Below are 18035 nucleotides of genomic sequence, written 5' to 3' on the forward strand. Positions count from 1 at the left end.
ACCAGAATTGCTTGCAATAGAAGAGGTCCAAGAAACAATCTACACGTATCAACAAGATATGGTAGGTACAAGATGTTTCCATCTATACAAGATCTACATACGTTAACATTGTCCATGCTCTTGTACGATGCTCAGGGAGGGTGTAGGGACACCCGGGAATAGAAAAACCACTCTCTTAGGATTTTCTCTAGCCTCTACTCTGTTATGCATCACACAACGATGAGATGTCCCTCTTTAGAGTATTTAACCAAAAACTACCACATTCCACGGAAACATGACAGAAAATTACCACTTTACGATTTTGTTCCGAAAACTACCATTTTTTTATTAATCCGTGGCAAAAAACTACCATGTGACTAAATCGACTGATTCAGTCATTTTAAACGCGTTTATGACAGGCCTGGCCCGCATGTAAGTGCTGACATGGCATCGTAAGTCAACACCGTTTGTTTAACCGTTAAGTTCTGACATGGCTCGTCTCCCCTCGCCCGCCGGAGTGGTCACCGGAGTGCAGCCCCTACACTCCCCACGCCGCAGGCGGCGCATGCCTCTCTTGCTCGCCCCCGTGGACTCCAACCACGGGCGGGCACGGCCGGGGCGTGGGCAGGGAGCGGGGCGCCCGCGGGCGAGCGCGGCGGGGCCAGGCGCGCGGCCACGGGCGGGCGACCATGGGCGCGGCCATGGGAACGGCCAGGGGCGCGGCGGCCAGGCACGCCAGGGGGGGCGCGGCGACGGGCGCGCGACCAGGGCGGCAAGAGCGGCCAGGGGGGCGCGGCGACGGGCGCCCGGCTAGGGGTGCGGCCGCATCTGGAGGAGACGGCGCGACCTGCAGGTGGCGCTCCGGCACGAGCAGGGCGGCGGGGAGGTCCGGGGGAGGCGGATTCGGGGCGGCGTCTGCCGGATCTGGCGACGACGAGGCTGGACGGTGATGGGAAGGCTTGCCGGCGGCGAGCCCCGTGGCGGCGGCCGCTCGGGGCAAGGCCATGGCGACGGGCGGCGCGGGGTGGTTCGCTAGGCAGCGAGGCTGCGCCAGGGAGGCGAGGCTGCAGGATCTGGTCGCGATGGGGTCGGCGACTGCCGGCAGTGCTCCGGTGACCACTGTGGCGGGCGAGGGAAGACGAGCGGGCGCGCGGGCGTAGAGGTCACGGGCCTTAACGGCTGGCCACGAGCGCTTCGCCACGCTGGCACCTAAACGGTGGGGTCAGGCAGTCAGATTCGGGTTTAACCCACGCAAAGCGAGCAGTTTTCACACTTGGTAGTTTTTTGCCACGGATTAATAAAAAAGTGATAGTTTTCGGGACAAAATCGTAAAGTGATAGTTTTCTGTCACGTTTCCTTGGAATGTGGTAGTTTTTGACTAAATACTCTCCTCTTTAAGAACATCAACCAAATACACTTTACATAAATGTTAGAATTCGAGAGCTAGAATCCGGAGCAATTTCATGTCAATGATTGATCACATGATACAGTGTAGTGATGTGCAAATCTCGTTTATCCTTTCTACGGGAACATGTCTCGTGGTTTTTTAACCTAGCTAGCACAAGCGATGATATAGCATTTCATCTTGTAACCAAGCTATATACCGAGCAGAGCTAACAGACAAATTCACTACATATTAGACAAATTAAGAAAAAAAGAGATAATCCTAAGGAAAAGTATTAAAATCAACCGGCTGATTTCTTCCTAGCATCAGCCGCGTCGCGAGGCGTCCGATACAGCTGGATCGTGTGGTGCTCGTGTCTCTCGCACGCACTCGTGTCAAGTGGCTGCAAGCACACTTTCCATCAGGTCCCACACACCGTAATCTTAGCTCCTTCCCTTCCATGTGAGCACGTGAGCCATCCGCGTCTCTGTTCGTCTCTAACCTCTCGCCGGTCTCTACTACTTTCTTCTATGAGCGTGACTGGCCAAGCCATGCCTGCTCCAATCGACGACGCAAACCCGCCGGCCGTGTTGTGACACAACACATCGTGATGCCATGCAACACCCTCAACGCTGCAGAAAGGCTTTGGTGCTGGGATGTAGCACCCGTAGACGGCTGCGCGGTGCTGCGATGCACCCACTCGTCGCCGTTGCAAGTTGGATGGTGCGTGACGCTGCAGGGGCATCGGTGCTTCGATGCAGTGGTCGGCGGCGTTGACGGTGCTGCGCATACTTCGGTGTTGGCGGCGTGGCGAGTCAAGGCGGCGACGCTGCATTGAATCGCCGACCGTGTTGTCGCCAGCACTTCGCCGGCAGGCTGCTCCGAAGGCACGACGAGTCAAGGCGGCGACACTGCATTGAAGCGCCGACCGTGTTGTGGCTGACACTTCGCCGGCAGCGCTGCTCGTAGACGCGGCGAAGCTGCATCGAAGCGCCGGCCGCGCTTCTCCGAGAGCGTGACGAGTCGAGGCGGCGGCGACGCTGCATTGAAGCATCGACCATATCGTGGCCGGCGCTACGCCGGCAGCGCTCGGAGGACGCGGGGAAACTGCATTGAAGCGCCGGTCGCGCTGCTCCGAGTCGAGGCGGCCGTGACGCTGCATTGAAGCGCCGGTCGCGCTGCTCCGAGTCGAGGCGGTGGTGACGCTGCATTGAAGCATCGACCATGTCGTGGCCGGCGCTACGCCGGCAGTGCTGCGAGAAGGGCGCTCCTGTGGGGCGCGGCGAGTCGAGGCGGCGACGCTGCACTGAAGCGTCGACCATGTCGTGGACGAGGCTTCACCAACAGTACTGCCAGGAGGGCGCCGCTGTGGGCGTGACGAGTCGAGGCGACGATGCTGCATTGAAGTGTCGACCATGTTGTGGCCGGCGCTTCAGCGACAGTGCTGCGAGGAGGGCACTGTCGTGGCGAGTCGCGGCGGCGACACTCCAATGAAGCTTTGACGATGTTGTGGCTGGCGTGGCTCTGGCAATGCGTGCGGCGAGGCGGGCACTCGTTGTGTTGTGCGGCAGTGACGCTTCCTCCGTGCTCGTGTGTTGCGGCGGCATGAAGAACGAAGCAGTACGTCGTTGTGCATTGACCAAATCCAATGACCATACTGCATGCAGATCATCAAAATCGGACGGTCATTGACCCGACTGATTTTCCTAATTTCCCGATAAATCAGTCGGTTGATCCGTAACACGCGCCTAGTCCTAATCAATAACTAGAGCATGATAACTATGACAGTCAATCTATTTAGACAATTAGTCGAGCACTCGAACTACACCTCCCCATACGGGTGGAAGAATCTTTACTCCGTCAATTCGTCTGTTTCACCATGCTCACCTCGAGGAAGCGCTTATGGAGACGATTCCAATACCATGTGAGGCCTCGGTCTACATCTACTATGTCACCTTGCCACCAAACAGTCTACTGAACATGCTGAACAAGTGTTGCAGTATGCTAAACAAGTGTTGCAGCCAAGAGCTCTTCGCACTAAGAGGTAGGCAGGGCATCAACACCCCAACACAAGTGTTATTGCTTCTTGGCGTATTAGCTGGACCGTGGTGGATTGGAGCAACCGTGAGCTGGGGGAGGAGCCACATGCACATGTCGCTGTCCACATATTCATAATACTGATGTCAAAATATGCAAAGTTGATAATGATAGTGCAACATACTTGTGGCACTGTCGTTTAGGTTATATTGGTGTAAAACGCATGAAGAAACTCTATGTGGATGGACTTTTGGAATCACTTAATTATTAATAATTTGATACTTGCGAACCATGCCTCATGGGTAAGATGACTAAAACTATGTTCTCCGGAACAATAGAGCGAGCTAATGACTTACAGAAAATAATACATACCGATGTATGCGGTTCGATGAGTGTTGAAGCACGCGACGGGTATCGTTATTTTCTAACCTTGACACATGATTTAAGTAGGTATGGGTATATCTACTTAATGAAACACAAGTCTTAAACATTTGAAAAGTTTAAAGAATTTCAGAGTGAAGTGGAGAATCATCGTAACAAGAAAATAAAGTTTCTACGATCTGATCGCGGAGGCGGATAGTTGAGTTACAAGTTTGGCCTTCATTTACAAAAATGTGGAATTGTTTCACAACTCACGCCACCTAGAACACCACATCATAATTGTGTGTTCGAACATCGTAACCGTACTTTATTAGATATGGTGCGTTCTATGATGTCTCTTACCGATTTTCCTTTATTAGTTTAGGGTTATGCATGAGATACAACTGCATTCATGTTAAATAGGCACAATCTAAATCCGTTGAGACGACACCGTATGAACTATAGTTTGGCAAGATACCTAAGCTGTCGTTTTTTAAAGTTTGGGGATGCGACGCTTATGTCAAAAGGCTTCAACCTGATAAACTTGAACACAAAGCGAAGAAGTGCGTCTTCATAGGATACCCTAAAAAAACTATCGGGTATACGTTCTACCACAAATCCGAAGGCAAGATCTTTGCTGCTAAGAATGGGTCATTTTTAGAGAAGGAGTTTCTCTCGAAAGAAGTGAGTGGGAGGAAACTGAACTTGATGAGGTAGTTGTACCTTCTCTCGAATTGGAAAATCGCACATCAGAGAAAACCGTTCCCGTGATAACTACACCAACTAGAGAAGAAGCTAATGATAATAATCACCAGTCTTCGGATCAAGTTACTACTGAATCTCGTAGGTCGACCAGAACACGTACCACACCAGAGTGGTATGGTAATCATGTACTTGAAGTCATGTTGTTAGACAACGGCGAACCTTCGAACTATGAAGAAGCTATGATGAGCCCAGATTCTGACAAATGACTTGAGGCCATGAAATCTGAGATCTGATCCATGTATGAGAACTGGCGGTGTCCTGGACTAGGGGGTACTCACCACATCGTCTCTCGACCAGTTGCATCGGGCCGAGGACCCCATGGCGGTTCACTAATGGGCCAGTTCGAACAACCCATGCCGCATACAAGGGATATTCCACAAGACTTGATGATCAAAACAAGGACTCCTCTCCACCTACGTATTCGACTAGGACTCTTGTTATCCTAGGCCTCCAGTATGTTATATAAGCCAAGGCTAGGCTAGTCGATAGAGGATCATGACATTATTCATCATACCCTCAGGTTTAGACCACAACATACGATCTCGAGGTAGATCAACTCTTGTAACCCAAATACTCATCAAAGTCAATCAAGCAGCATGCAGGGTATTATCTCTTCGAGAGAGTCCGAAGCTGGGTAAAATCCCGTGTTCATGTTACCATCGATCCTAAGACACACATCTTGGGACCCCATACGCGAGATCTGCTGGTTTTGACACCGACAATGATGCTTTCATTGAGAGTTTCGCTGTGTGATCGGCAATGGATCAATAGCTGGTCTGTAGATCAACTGCAACGTTGGTGTCTTCATCGCCGGCTCGACTGGTCACCTCGGCTGGGCTGAGGACCAGGCTCCTCTTCGGATCGTCAAGATCGAACATATGTCTTCGTCATCATCAACTCCGGTCTCTCTCAAGATCATGGACGAATCATCCATGGAGCCCGGGGGCTCAACGTCAACATTGCCCTCGTGCGACCGTGCCGTTTTTCCGGACAGTGAACTTGTATCCGCCGCCACCGCCTCCTCGAGTGTCGCTTTAACAATCTCTTTAGTGGAATTGTGAGGAATTAAGTATACAACAACCATGCAAAATTTTGTCAAGTTTCGATGGAGGAATCTCTGGCAATCTACGATATACCAGAGCCCTGTCAAATCTGGACGGGAATCTGGACGAGTTTAGGGCATGGTCTCCAGAACCGTGCTCGGAGGTCCTTTGGAAGATCCAACCGTTCATCTGCTGCAGAATTCCCGTGTCTATCACCCCTCAAAATTTCAGCTCACTCCGACGGTTCAAACTCCGGGAACCCTCCGATGAGTGGACCAATTTTCGGCTGTTTTCTACGCGAATACGAATCCGGTCCGAGTTCATGTTTCTTCATTAACAGGATATTGGACAACCCTTTTGAAGGAATTTTTTCTAGGGTATTATGCGTTGTTTTTAAACACGTGCCCATAAAATTCTAAGCCTCCTCTGAGGTAATCTTCACAACCACGCTGGTGTCAAACCAGTCCGGCAATATTGCTCCATGGCTGCCGACCAGCACTAGACACGTCGTCGCTTACTTGAGTCGAGCTCAACTTCTTCGGATCATCATCTCGGTGAGCCGAACAAGAGTTTGGAATCGCAAAAGATAAATCATCACCAACATCGCCGCCCCACAAATCACACGGAGCGGACACACCGGCATCGCCGCATGGTCACTTCATCAAGCCGACATTGACCGCGTCACAAGTTACAACTTGCGTCGGCATGGCCGCACTGTTACTTCTTCAAGCCGATGTCGATCACGCCGAACTGCTTCAACACCTCGGCTGACATGGCAGCTGCAACGTCTCCTTACCGACCTGCTCCGTCACCTCGGCTGGACCAGGGGCTTCACCATATCTTCAGTTTTTTCAAATTTATTATTATTACTATTATCTCCGGTTTGCACTATTTTTGTGTATGGGTAAATGACCCGGGTCGGGCAGTGTTGTCACCTCGGCTGGACGGGGGTTTCGTCAACACTTCATTAACCGACGCCGGGGACTTCGGCATCACTCTGTCGGCCTGCATTGGCCGTGCTATGTCTCCACTTCAGAGTGTCGAGCTCTTCGCTCCACCACCTTGGGACCGGCTTGGGGGATGGAACCTTGTCCCGCAACTAGCTCGGACCGCGTCATCAATGCCGTACACATTAACCAGCTAAGTCGCTTTCATGCTCAAAGTTTTAAATTTTAACTTGTGTTCGGTTCGACCATGCTCACATACGTTGTTCGTTAAAAAAACTCCCCTTACCCATGTTTACTGGAGGCTCTTAAATTTTACATGAGCCTTTCTATAATAATGTGTTTTCTTCTTGGTCGTTGCAAAGTCTTTTTTCTACCGCTCCTTTTTCGACTCGAGTGTATGGTCAATAGCCGGGTAGCCTAGCTTCTCTCTAAAGCCGCTCGAGTTTAGTTTGCTAAACTGGCCTCGGAGAAGCACTCCGCCTTCGGGATAAGGAGCTTGAAGCCATAGGCTGACCCACTTAAAGTCTTGAGATCGGATGTGTCATGTTAAAGCACGACAGAAGCACAATTTTTTTAAAAGACCAATTTCCGGATTGGCACCAAAATCTCGGTTTAGTCCAGACGTCAAGCTTTTACATAAGTTTTTGGCTTTTCGAGCCTATGGTGCTTTTAAACTATTTATGTGTTTCCAGCATAAGTCTCGTAGTGCAACACCGGACACCTTTAGAGATTCTGCAAAAAACATTCTCGAATGTTGCTATATATGCATCGGTTTCGAATTGTGTCTTTGATCAATAATTGGGTTGCCCGGCTGTTGTGCTTGCCTCCTACGTTCCGTTTTATTTGGCTAGGTGAGCAAAGGGAGAACCATTGCGATTGTGCTTCCAACTCGCATGGTTAAGCACCTTAGTGGAGAAAGCCGAAAACTGACTGTCACAATAAGCGTAAACTGGTCAGCGATCTGATGACTGTGCGGGCCATTCATAACATTGGCCGAAGTGTTTACGGCTTGACCTCGGCTCTCGCCGAACACTAACCAGGGGCTAGTAGCTGGCCTCCCAACTTTAAGCTCCTATGACTAAGTGAAAGTTATAAAGCCCGCATATCGGATTGCCTCGTTTCCGCTAACACAACCGCCTCAGGGCACCGAGACGTCGGCTAAGGGTTGTCTTATTATTGCGGAAACACCCTGCATAGTATCTAAAAAGGGGTTGAAGCCGACGATGGGCCACTTTCAACTGATAAACGGTCGCAATGGAGTCAAAATAAACATATCATCGGCATTTGTATTTAATATACGAGGGCTGCCTTCCGTAATCATCGTTATAAAGCCATAAATATGCATCAATTTGACTTAAGATTTTGGCCAAGCTAGGATGCCTGGCTCCTGTGCTGACCCCTATGTTTCCGATTGTTCGACTAGGCGGTAAAGGGAGCACCTCTGTGATTGTTACTACCGGGCCATCCGAGTTAGTACCTCAGACTGGGTGAAACCGAAAGTTAGCGATCTTAAAGGATATAATTGGTCGGCAACGACGGAAGTGAAAATTTAGGTTCGCTATAGACCACATAGTTCAGGAACTTTCCCCAAACTAAATCCTCAATATTTTCCTCCCACTGATCGGAGGTGAGGTTTCAAGATCATGATCAGCATGACAACCCAAAGAAAGGAACCAATAGCGGGACTATTTTCTTTGAAAAATGCTTTTTTACATTTAATAGCAATATAGCATATCTCTCTGCATACCTTTGTTTATAAAACCATATGGCCGGATTGCCTTGTTTGTCGTAAAACTTTGCCCTTGTAAAGGCTTTATAAAGTAGGGCAAAGACAAACACTCCTCAGCTACTGGCCGAGGAGGTTGAAACTGATGGTCGGTCAACAAAGTTTTGTACAATGCGGATCCGAGCATTAATGATCTAAAGTACTTGGATACATAGAATCATTACGCATAAAAATTGCGAGTAAAATTCATTTACTACAAACCCATCTTTTAAACCACTTGGGGCCTACCTTGGCGAGCTCGGATTTCGACCAGTTCTAAGCTCCTTTAAGAGATCTTATTCTCTTTTTTGAGAAGTTTGTGTTAAACACAACAAAATATTTCTGTCAAACGGATATCGATCCTTAATTCGGCCACCCGTGCCCACATTAAAACTCGAGGGCTACTGGGCTTCGCGCTCATTATTTATAAATATTAAAGGGGCACATCGATCCCCTGATCTGGTGTTGCCACCCGACCAGTGTCTCGGGGGCTACTGCATTGCTTATTCAATGCAGAGAATTCAAAGTGCTCAGTGTTCGGCATGACCGAAATATGGGCAAGTGTGTCTTCGGACAAGAATAAGTACCATCTGGGACTTATCCGGCGTCAAGCTAATATATCACGGCGACTTCTCACAACCCTCTCTTAGGGGCCTGTCCGTCGATCATTATTTCTAATATATTACACTGCGTTTCTATTCCTACGTATGCTGCCGAGCTAGGAGTTGATGCTCAGGCTGATTTTGCAAATCAACCTGAGTCTCAGGGGCTACTATGATCAGCAGCTTTATGTTTTCCTTCAGGTGCATCTCGGATTTTAGATCGACACACACCTTGAGGGCTACTAGATATACATATACTAGCTATATATCTCGGCAGTGAATAAATTGCACCAATAAAAAATATTCACAAAAAATCAACCCGCGGTTGGGGTGGTGCACCACCTCGGAAGCAGTCCGGCATAAAGCTCGGGCGCCACTGGCTGGCTCCATAGAGGGCATTTCCGGCATTAAGCTCGGCTGAATTCGTTCAATCTTTTAAAAGACCGAGGTAGTTTACGACACCTCGGACGCTGACCATCGTTGGGGCTCGGAAGTGGTTCGACATAAAGCTCGGATTCGAATGGCTCGTTCCATAGAGAACTTTTCAGCGTTAAACTCGTGTAACCTCCTTCAAACTTTTTCAAGCAAAGGCGATCTATGACACCTCAGATATAGTCCGGCGTTGGAGCTCGGATACAGTCCGGCGTTGGAACTCGGATATAGTCCGACGTTGGTGCTCGGCTACAAGAGATACCTCGAATGCAGTCTGGCGTTGGACCTCGGATGCAAGAGGACACCGCCGCACGGGAACAACTTCAAACCCGAGGTGCGGCGTAAAAAATAACAAGGCATTGATAAAGGCCGAGAACTTAAAGGGGCTCCTCGGATACCCGACGTGTAAACTCTTCGGATTCACTTCGGCGATCCTCAAGATCGAAGATGAGAAGATTTGTTGAACCAGTTTTCAAGACCGATGACCGAAGATGAAGAACAGTTCGGAAGAATCGAGGAGCGTCCCCAACTTGAAGAAGGCATTGATAAAGGCCGAGAACTTAAAGGGGCGTAAAAAATAACAAGGCATTGATAAAGGCCGAGAACTTAAAGGGGCTCCTCGGATACCCGACGTGTAAACTCTTCGGATTCACTTCGGCGATCCTCAAGATCGAAGATGAGAAGATTTGTTGAACCAGTTTTCAAGACCGATGACCGAAGATGAAGAACAGTTCGGAAGAATCGAGGAGCGTCCCCAACTTGAAGACCGGTTCAGGGAGCTACTGTCAGTGTCCTGGACTAGGGGGTACTCACCACATCGTCTCCCGACCAGCTGGATCGGGCCGAGGACCCCCATGGTGGTTCACTCATGGGCCAGTTCGGACAGCCCATGCCACATACAAGGGATATTCCACAAGACTTGATGATCAAGACAAGGACTACTCTCCACCTACGTATTCGACTGGGACTCTTGTTACCTAGGCCTCCGGTATGTTATATAAGCCGAGGCTAGGCTAGTCTATAGAGGATCATGACATTATTCATCATACCCTCAGGTTTAGATAACAACATACGATCTCGAGGTAGATCAACTCTTATAACCCCTATACTCATCAAAGTCAATCAAGCAACATGTAGGGTATTATCTCTTCGAGAGAGCCTGAAGCTGGGTAAAATCCCGTGTTCATATTACCATCGATCCTAAGACACACAACTTGGGACCCCCTACCCAAGATCTGCCGGTTTTAGCACCGACAAGAACAAAGCATACGTGGACTTGCCCGATGATCGGCAAGCCATTGAGAATAAATGGTTCTTCAAGAGGAAGACGGACGCTCGTGGTAATATCACTGTCTACAAAGCTCGACTTGTTGCGAAAGGTTTTCGACAAGTTAAAGGGATTGACTACGATGAGACTTTCTCACCCGTAGCGATGCTTAAGTCTGTCCGAATCATGTTAGCAATTGCCGCATTTTATGATTATGAAATCTGGCAAGTGAACGTCAAAACTGCATTCCTTAACGGGTTTCTTAAAGAAGAGTTGTATATGATGCAACCAGAAGGTTTTGTCGATTCTAAAGGTTCTAACAAAGTGTGGAAACTCCAGCGATCTATCTATGGACTGGTGCAAGCATCTCGGAGTTGGAATATACGCTTTGATGAGGTGATCAAAGCATATGGTTTTATACAGATTTACGGTGAAGCATGTATTTACAAGAAAGTGAGTGGGAGCTCTGTAGCATTTCTGATATTATATGTGGATTGTTGATTGGAAATGATATAGAATTTCTGGATAGCATAAAACGATACTTGAATAAGAATTTTTCAATGAAAGACCTCGGTGAAGCTGCTTATATATTGGGCATCAAGATCTATAGAGATAGATAAAGACGCTTAATAGGACTTTCACAAAGCACATACCTTGACAAGGTTCTGAAGAAGTTCAAAATGGACCACTCAAAAAAATGGTTCTTACCTATATTGCAAGGTGTGAAATTGATTCAGACTTAAAGTCCGACCATGACAAAAGATAGAGAGAAAATGAAAGGCGTTCCCTATGCTTCAGCCATAGGCTCTATCATGTATGCCTTGTCATAAGTTTGGCAGAGAGGTATCAAAGTAATCTAGGGGTGGATCACTGGACAGCGGTGAAGGATATACTGGAGTACCTGAAAAGGACCAAGGACGAGTGTGTTTTACATGCATGCTTATTGCTTCTCTCTCAACAACAATTGTTTTCTCTAATTGCTTTGTGCACACATGCATATAGGACGAAAATGTTGATGTCAACGAATGTTTCATTGAATTCAAATTTTGAAAATGTTCGGTAGCTCTAACTGTCACCCCGATTGAAAAATTGTTTTCACATTAAAATCTGTCTCGACGAGATCTTCAAAACAAGATCCTATGTTGATATGTTCCGATGAATTTATTTTGCTAAAAAGTTACCACATCTGGGCTATGTAAATTATCACGTCTATCATACATAAGTTACCAAGTAATTTACACGCAACTTACCGGGTTATGTTTTTTGAACATACTTTTAACCCCGGGGTTAAAAGTGACTATGGTGTTTGTTGTGAGTTATCGGCTTGTTATGTGTATATTACCATATTGCACAAAAGTTATGAGGGTATGTTTTCTAACAGTTTACACATGAGTTATTGGGAGCTATTTTGGTCAAAAAAATTCATACCCTTGGTCAAAAAATTACCATGATGTTTGTACGTGAGTTATCAGCTCTCCTGTGGGTGTATTACCATGTTATTTACACATGAGTTATTGAGAGATATTTTCAACAACATTTTTTCCTGGTCAAAAAGTGTCTGGGTTAAGTAAGTTATCAGCTCTGTTATATGTATATTACTGTGCTATTTACACACAAGTTATCAGGGTATGTTTTTCAACAAACTTTTATCTCAGCCTCAAAAGTCATCGTGGGGTTTGTAGTGATTCTCAACTTTGTTGTGTGTATAATAACATGGTCAAAGTTGTCGCGGTGTTTGTACCTAAGTTATCAAATATGCAGTGCTTATATTAACAAGATACTTATGCAAAAATTATCAGGTGTGTGTATTCAACATCTTTTTTTATCAAGATAAAAGTTACCATGATGTTTGTACCTAAGTTATTAAGTTTGTGGTGCATATATTACCATGCTATTTATACAAACAATATCGAGGGTGTGTATTCAACAACTATACACCCCCCCCCTCTAAAAGTTACCACGGTGTTTGTACGTAAGTTATCAAGTCTACAGTATGTATATTACCATGCTATTTTACACAAAAGTTACCCGCAGTATGTTTCCAAACACCCCCCCCCCCCCCCCCCCCCCGCTCCCCCAAATAAATTTACCGCAGTGTTTTGTTCCTAAGTGATGAAGCATGCAGTGTGTCTATTACCATTCTATTTATACATAAGTTATCAGGCATAAGTTTTTCCCTAAGTAAAAGGTTACCGCAGTGTTTGTACCTGAATTATCAGGTCTACGGTATGTATATTACTGTGCTATTATAGAGAAGTTACTGCGGGTATGTTTTCAACAATTTTTCTGCCGGTCAAAAAGATGTTGTGGTGTTTTTACGTAAATTATCAGGTCGGCAGTGCGTATATTAACATGTTATTTATACATAAGTTATCACGGTATTTTTTAGTAACTTTATTTCTCTGGGTCAAAGTTCATGTGGATACAAATGCTCAATTACAAAAATAGAAACAAAAACTTATCGTGCATGTGATTGACTCCTAGCAGCCATTGAAAATACCATGGACTAAGTGACTAGTTTAGTAAGAATTCACAAAAAAAAAGAACAGAATAGTTCAGTGAGAAAAATACTATGCATGTGAAAAACTGTTGTGTCTACTAAATGTAGAAATTCAGGAGTAAAACAGATAGTGTGGCATAGGTGAGATGGTTAAGAGGCTCCGTGCATCAGCTTGGCAGTCAAGATGACCTCGGATCAATACCTAGCGAGCTCGATTTCTGAAGCTATAATGCACTTGCACGTGCATATTATATAGCTCATGCTTTCAGGACTACTTTTCCAACCCTTGTCTGGTTTGTAAGAAAAAATGTATCCGGAACAAATTAGGCAGTGTATGAATCATCAAAAGGAAATTGAGAGTTCAGACTCAGACACGATACAAGCAGGCACGTACCACGGAGCTGTGCAAACTTAAGAGACAGTTTTTCAGGCTTAATGTTAACAGCGCAACAGTAGTTTTTTTCTTCGGTAAACAGCGCAACAATAGTTGAATGCTAGTAACATGGATGTCTTTTGGAAATATAGTAACTAGGGGGAAAATATTTGGAAATTCAAAACAATCCGAATTTGCTGATTTCCAGTGGAAGGCAATACTCAACAGGGAGCAAGGTTTGTGACCAGCTCCTCTAAGATGGAGGGAAAGCTGCTCCTCAGATGAGAAAAGCCATCACTCGCCATGACTGCCTTGAGGTTGTCGAGTGAAGCGAGGAACGAGAAGCATGCCGCCTTGAGGCCTTCACAGCCATGCTGCACAGCCAACGCCAACGTGGTGGCTGCTGTGCCTTTGCTGATGTAGTTGCACAAGGTCTCCTCGCACATCAACTTGAGCCTGTCGAGGTTATACCTGTCTGCCGCTACCAGCAAATGTTGTGCCATCTCCATAGCTTCACTTTCGTCAATCTCTGGCAGTGCGTCGGTGTAGATGAAGTGAAGCATGGCTTTGAATACCTTAGTCCGTACGCAGGTGGCCTCCTTCTCTTTCATTGGACCAAAGAGCTCAGCCATGAAGACCGATGACCGAGCAGCAAGCATGTACCTATGCGCCGGGAACAGCTCACCGTCGACATCGAAAGTCACGTCCCCTGCCTGCCTGCTTGTCAAGAGGTGGAGCAGTTGGCGGTGTAAGTCACGGCGGGACGACCACGTACCGCGCAGCCCGTGTCTCACTGGTAAAGGTGTGGATCTTCTTCGTGAATGTGACATCACACCTGATGCGGAAGCAATCATCTTTCAGAATCGATGATTCCTCCAAATCTTTCCTCTTGATGAATTTGTTGAATCCCCATCCTCGTTTGGGACTGAAAGCACAGAGGTCACTTGTCCGGCTGCGCGATGACACCGGTTGCCCATCCTGGTTGAGCAAACTAACCTTGAAAGTTGCCTTCACATCCTTGCCGTCGGTGTTATCTCAGGCTGGACGTGGCGAGCGAGCTTTCGGCCCGGCTCGCGGCCAGCTAAGGACCGTACCGTTCGGGACTCCTGGCCCGCTAACAAAACTGGCCGGTCCGGTCTGCAGAAACAGGCCCGAAAACAAGTCGGTCCGGTCCTGTTTTTGACCGAGCTGGCTCGGTCGGACCGCGGCATTTGGCCCAGGCGCACAGCCCAGCAGTCCAGTGCAGGACAGAAAGTCGATATGACGCTAGGGCAAAGGCCCCCGCACCCCCAATTCCTCGATCCCCTTTCCTCTTGGCTGCATAGGGAGCGCCGCCTCCGTCGGCCACCGTTGCCATCGTCGACCACCACCTCCTAGGCTGCACCTGCACGCGGTGAAAGGAGGAGTGGAGGAGCCAAGGAGGGAGCGTCGTGTCTGCACGGCTGGACCTGCTCGCCGTCGTCGTCCGTTGCCGTCTCCACCTGCCCGTCTTCGACCACCTCCTCGCCGGTTAGCCGCAGTCGAGCACGAAGCTGGACGACGCGGGGGACGGAGCTGAGCTGCTGCACGTGCACCTGTAGTCCTGCATGTCGTCGCCGCTAGTTTGTAATTGTTCCTTCTCTCTGAACTTTCTTCAGTTGGTAATTGTTCACTCCCTCTGAACTTTCTTCAGTTGGTATTTGTTCATTTTCTCTGAACTTTCTTCAGTTGGACAACTTCCTGTGCTGTTTTTCTTGCAAACTTGCTTAATTTTCGTCCATTTGAACCTCTTTTGCAACCTAATAATCTATATGTTCCAATTTGCTGTCAAAAGAGTTCTAAAAAGGCTCCCAGCACACTCCCACGCAGAAACTGCACTCGGTCCAGTCGGTCCCCTCGGTCCGCACCGAGCTGAGGTGCAGCCGGTCCGGTCCTGAAAAACAGGACCGCATGTAAGCTCGGTCCGGTCCGGTCCGGGCCAGTTTCGGCCGGTCCAAAGGGAGGCTCGGTCAATCGCCGTGGACTGTGACCTTGCCATCAGGGTAGTATTTGAGGCGCCAGCAATGGCCCCTGACGACGAACTTCTCGGATGTGATGCATTCGCCGTTGCCGAGTCCCTTTGTGCGGGAGTAGCCCATGATCTTGAGGACGTGCGACCAGGATACGTCCTCGGCGACAATGGCCGATGAGCTCCAGGAAGGTGTCGCACCAGCGGTGTGAGCAGCCATGGAGGATGGAGACCAGTTAGCCTTGGCAGGCCGGCAAAAGCCTAAATCTTGCTACCTGGAATAGGAGTAGGAGACAACGGTGCCGACTAAAGATAGCTCGTAGGTGACTCCTGAGGTTCTTATTAAACATGATATGGTGGTAGGTTGCATCTGGCTGGCGGCCGTTGGCTCGCTAGCGGTAGCGAGCGGCCGGCCAGAAAAGGAAAATTCTTGTCCCCCGTTCCCAGAAAAGAAGGCCTCCTTCCGACCCGCAAAATCTGTTGGCTCGATAGCGCTCGCGAGCGGCCGCCGGCCACTAGACCCTGTTTGTGGTGGGGTGCGTTGGGCAGTCAGATTTCCTAATCATGATTTGTGGTGGGGTGCGCACTGGCCCCTGGTTTCCCATGCCCTTTCTTCCATGTCCACCTGACACACGGGTGTGGTCCCTTTGCTGCCATAGCTTTGATTCCTTTTTGCATGCGTGTGTTGGTTTTGACCTTCGCTGCAGCTTCACATGCCATTTGCTGCCATCATGTAATTATTTGTCTAAGATACTGATGTATTTAGACACATTTATAAGACAGGAGGGCGAGGGACCAACGTCTAGGTCCGGTTGGCGACGAGAGCATCATACTCAGCACGCATAGCCGCTAGCTAGTGCGGATCACTTAGTGCAGAACGCACCGAGCGCGGTACTGGGAGATGACTGTGGCGCTGAGATTGTGATAGCGAGGGTTCGGTTGATGGATCACGTCTTTAGCACGTGTCACCATGGAGTGATGAGGCGGCGGAGGCGGCGGGGGGGGGGGGGGGGGGGGGGGCGACCCGTCGTCGAGGCGGAGGCACAACCATGGAAGAGGACAAAGGCGTGGCCGCGGGAGAAACGGCGGGTGAGGCGGCGGTCGAGGCCTTAGGCGAGACCGCAGACGGCGGCGTCAAGGCCGCGGGCGATGCCACGGGTGGCAAAGAGGCGTCCGCGGAGGAGACCGCGGGTGGCGGCGACATGAGTGCGGGTGAGACTGCAGCCGAGGCGGACGAGTCGGCAGGCGAGGCCACAGGCGACGCGGGGGCGGGCAAGGCCGCCGCCAACGTGGGTGCGCGCGAAGCGGTAGATGTTGGGGAACGTAGTAATTTCAAAAAATTTCCTACGCACACGCAAGATCATGGTGATGCATAGCAACGAGGGGAGAGTATGATCTACGTACCCTTGTAGATCGACAACGGAAGCGTTTGGTTGATGTAGTCGTACGTCTCCACGGCCCGACCGATCAAGCACCGAAACTACGACACCTCCGAGTTCTAGCACACGTTCAGCTCGATGACGATCCCCGGACTCCTATCCAGCAAAGTGTCGGGGAAGAGTTCCGTCAGCACGACGGCGTGGTGACAATCTTGATGCACTACTGTCGCAGGGCTTCGCCTAAGCACCGCTACAATATTATCGAGGACTATGGTGGCAGGGGGCGCCGCACACGGCTAAGAATATGATCACGTGGATCAACTTGTGTGTCTCTGGGGTTCCCCTGCCTCCGTGTATAAATGATCAAGGAGGGGTGTGGCCGGCCTAGGAGAGGCGCGCCAGGAGGAGTCCTACTCCCTCTGGGAATAGGATCCCCCCCAATCCTAGTTGGAATAGGATTCGCGGAGGGGGGAAAAGAGAGGGGGGCCGGTCCCCTCTCCTTGTCCTATTCGGACCAAGGGAGGGGAGGGGCGCGCGACCCATCTTGGGCTGCCCCTTCTCTTTTCCACTAAGGCCCACTAAGGCCCATATAGCTTCCGGGGGGTTTCGGTAACCTTCCGGTACTCTGGTAAAATCCCGATTTCACCGAAACACTTCCGATATCCAAACATAGGCTTCCAATATATCAAATTTATGTCTCGACCATTTCGAGACTCCTCGTCATGTCCGTGATCACATCCGGGACTCCGAACAACCTTCGGTACATCAAAACGTATAAACTCATAATATAACTGTTATCGAAACCTTAAGCGTGCGGACCCTGCGGGTTCGAGAACAATGTAGACATGACCGAGACACGTCTCTGGTCAATAACCAATAGGGGGACCTGGATGCCCATTTTGAACTACTTCAAAATCTTGTCAAGGTATGTACTCATTGAAAAAACTTATCAAGCGTCTTGATCTATCTCTATAGATCTTGAAGCTCAATATGTAAGCAGCTTCACCGAAGTCTTTCTTTGAAAAACTCCTTTCAAACACCCCTTTATGCTTTACAGAATAATTCTACATTATTTCCGATCAACAATATGTCATTCACATATACTTATCAGAAATGCTGTAGTGCTCCCACTCACTTTCTTATAAATACAGGCTTCACCGCAAGTCTGTATAAAACTATATGCTTTGATCAACTCATCAAAGCGTATATTCCAAC

At 48.7% G+C, this 18035-nt stretch overlaps 1 pseudogene; it reads right to left on the reverse strand.

Moving 5' to 3' along the window:
• Positions 1-13211: 13211 nt before the first annotated feature.
• LOC125547375 (BTB/POZ and MATH domain-containing protein 2 pseudogene) lies at positions 13212-16373 on the reverse strand (annotated as a pseudogene).
• Between the last annotated feature and the right edge of the window lie 1662 nt (positions 16374-18035).

The sequence above is a fragment of the Triticum urartu genome, chromosome 3A, assembly GCF_056163025.1.
Source record: "Triticum urartu cultivar PI428250 chromosome 3A, HENAU_Tu73, whole genome shotgun sequence".
NCBI lineage: Eukaryota > Viridiplantae > Streptophyta > Magnoliopsida > Poales > Poaceae > Triticum > Triticum urartu.